The sequence below is a fragment of the Patiria miniata genome, unplaced genomic scaffold, assembly GCF_015706575.1.
Source record: "Patiria miniata isolate m_02_andy unplaced genomic scaffold, ASM1570657v1 HiC_scaffold_1, whole genome shotgun sequence".
NCBI classification, from domain to species: domain Eukaryota; kingdom Metazoa; phylum Echinodermata; class Asteroidea; order Valvatida; family Asterinidae; genus Patiria; species Patiria miniata.
In genome coordinates, this window is record NW_024037047.1 from 3,042,765 (window position 1) to 3,046,262 (window position 3,498).

The 3,498-nt window shown below is 40.6% G+C and overlaps 1 long non-coding RNA gene across 1 annotated transcript; it reads right to left on the bottom strand.

Moving 5' to 3' along the window:
• Nucleotides 1-327: 327 nt before the first annotated feature.
• On the bottom strand, nt 328-2,028 carry LOC119722380. Its single transcript, XR_005270466.1, has 2 exons — nt 1,744-2,028; nt 328-532 (listed from the first exon to the last, which is right to left on the bottom strand). It is a non-coding gene; the product is annotated as an uncharacterized LOC119722380 (long non-coding RNA).
• Nucleotides 2,029-3,498: the final 1,470 nt, after the last annotated feature.

Consider the following 3,498-nt stretch of genomic DNA (forward strand, 5'->3'; position numbering starts at 1 on the left):
TAAGTTACAGGAGAACATTTTTTAATGAGTGTTGATGAATACTGATGAGAAATGGAGGGGTATGCCTTTATGAATATTTTATTCTGAATTCTAAGAGTGGTTATGTAATTTGGTAATCAAAACATTTTTGGTTTATCAAATAAGTTTGCCAGTATAGGTCTACTGCAGTGATGTTAGTTTTCACAGATTGACACAGTCTGCTTCGCCAGTATTTATCTGGTACTTATGTCATAATTATTCTTGGGTACAACTAAGGCAAGGGCACAAATATATCAATAAAAAGGGATGGAACTAAAACGTCAGAATAGAGTTATTATTTGCATAATATCATGACTTCTAAATATGAAATTATGGCTAGAAGAAAAATGTGTTTTGAACGGGTGAGGAAAAGGAGCAGGAATCTTGCAGTTGTAACTGGAAAGAATAGGTGTGCCACGTCTTTGTCTTGAGTTGAGATTGTTGCTTTGGGTACTGGTTGGAGCATGGTTGGAGCTTGTTGGAGCTGGTCGTGTGATGTGGTTGTCAGGGAGTCCTGTGTAAAGGAGTAACAAAAAAAATAACGACTAAGGTGAACAAAACTTGTAAAAAGAAATCGACTAACAATAGCTACATATATTAAAATGAAAGACATTCAGGTGTCGCTATACCCCATTTATGCAGAATGTACTACTGTAGTACCAACCAAACATGCCAAACAACGAAACATTGGCTTGAGGTTCAAACTTTGTTGTAGTCTGAAGTTTTTAATTTTTGGAGTCAGTCATTTAAGTTGGTTATTAATCTTTGATTTGCAGTAAATTAATTTTGTTTTGCCTTTGAAGATAATTTGTTAAGGAAGTTTTTTCTATGACTGCCCTGTTCTAAGATCTCCGCAAAAATTTAGTTTGCATCATTTTTATGTTCTTTTCGTGGCCTATAAAAATTATAACCCTTGAATCAGATAGGATACGTGCTGGATTCCCCCATACTGTGTGTTGCCCTTCTGTTTATTCCAAGGATTTGCATACCTTACATTCCTTTCTTCAGCCTCATAGCGCTGTACAGTTTCTGAGGTTTGTGAGGCGTTAATCCCCTGCAACACAGGAGGATACTTTTCTTATTAAAAATACTCAGTGCATGCTCTATGCATACTAGTGAGCTAGAAGAAAACATATTTTCTTATTTTGTATTCTTTGGGACATCATTGTCTGGAATGTTCTTTTATGTAAGAAAGTTGTCAAGATTAGCGGTGGTCCTACATAATATATTTCTTCTTGTTTTGGCATGTTTTAATATTGAATTTCACTAATCATTTCTTTGATTAAGTTTCATTACTTTTTAACCCTGTACACGTAAATAAGAACCTTATTTGAAATGGCATTAATTTGTTTGTGATTCATTTGGAAAAGTTTGGGCAGAAATATAGATGCCAGATTCACAGAAGACAGATTCACAGAAGACAGAACCTTATGAAATGCGTGTGATTTGGAAAAGTTTACTTGAGTAAAACTAAGATATTGTCGATGTCCGAGGCCCGAATGGCATAAGTTTATTTGTGATTTGAAAAAAAATGTTTCTTTGAGTAAAACCATACTATCAATGTCGGAGGCCTACGCGATTGAGCCATTTTCCCAAACAATGTGGAAACGGCAACATTGAAAATGTTTCTCATGATTTATGTCATCGTCAGTGTCGTTAGAAAGAATGACTACAATATATTTCCAAAATGAGAGAACCGTATGTCATATTATAAATTGGACTTACCGTTGAAAGAGAAAATTGTTGCATCAAACGCCCATCAAACGACCATCACCATATGCTGTGCAGAGGAAGTGTGCGGCAAAAGGGATTACGGTACGCAACGTACGTGGCACTTCATTCACCTCCATCGCGCAGTTTGAACCGACCATAATGTGCATATGTTTGTTGAGACGTTCACATTTCAGGATGAAGACATTCAAGCTGCATGTTCAGTACTTACATTTATGTTCGGTATATGCAAGAACTTCCGTGAGCAGGATCAATCGTTCCTAAAGCCCCTGTCACACCTTTGCGTATCCTAATTCCTTATGAGTTCCTTATCAAAAAAATTCAATACGCAGCCGTACGCTCAATTAACGTCGAAATGTTTTGAACACTTTGACTTATGTGCGACGCACATCTAGCGTACAAGTAACGAATTCAGCGCATCCATTTCGTATGAGATGCGTATGAGTTGCGTATGCAGTGCACAACATTATTTTTCGGGCTGCAAATAGATCAGTATGCAGTGCGCATGCAGAGCGTATTCCAAAAAAACCCCCCAAAAACCCGCATGCTTGACGCACTTCTGAGCGAATTCCCGCCGCATTAAGCCCCAGTCACACTTTTGCGTATCCCAATTCCTCATGAGTTCCTTATCGAACATTTTCAATACAAAGCCGTACGATCAAAAACGTCGAATTTTTTTGATTACTTTGACTTATGTTTGACGCACATCTAGCGAACAAGTAACGAATTCAGCGCATCTACTGCGTATGAGATGCGTATGAGTTGCGTATGCAGTGCGCAAGTTCGCTATCTGTGCGTTTCTCATAAGTACAATGCGCTCGCAGGACGAGCGGTACTAATTCGTGCAATACGTCGGCATGCGATATGAGTTCGTTCAGCATGCGTTGTATCTGCGCTGCAAGTACGCTATGTATACGTCCAATATAGGAGGTCAGCGTATTACCGCCTATGAACGGCTTATCCCCCATGAACACATAGCGTTCTCGTACCGCGCTCAACCGATGCGGGACCGATACGCTGCGTATTTATAACTTATGACCTGCGTAACAGCGTACGCAGCGTAGTTTTGTGTATGCCCAAAACTATCCTGCGTACTGGGCCGCACCATGCGTAGGCCTGCGTACATAAAACTTACACAAAATGATAGAGATGCATATGAGGTGAGTATTGTGCGTACGACTGAGTATGAAAACCGACATGTTCGCGCGGGACAATAAATGGCCACCGTTAGAATTTCTTATCAGGCTGATCTGCAAATAAATGTACCACGTAACTCAGGGGCCCAAAGGCAAGACGGCGCGGCCCAATTAGTCCGATGGAATATCGAGGAAAAAAATCGTCCCAAAAAACACGCAACCCTCAATCTAATACTATACATGTCAACGATTGTTTTTTTAAAGTCCAGTCCATCAACTCTCTTCCTCACCCGAAGCACAAACACACGAATTTTCGCGACAATTTTCGCGACAATTCAGGACAAAATGGCGCTGCCCGCACGCAAGGGAATCATGGGAAAAAGGGTGGAAATAGCCGGGCCCCGTTCGGCATCCCCCGCGGCAAACTGGCGCAGGCGGGACGGGAGACCGGTGGGGAAATGCCAGCGCCCAGTTACCTAATCCAATTATTTTCGTGATCATAGTATAGTAGAATCACAGGACATATATTTACATACTCACGCGTACACAGTTTACGGGTGACACGGCTGCCGATTCATTTGCGACTTTTGTCTTGCCGGATCTCTTAAATTGC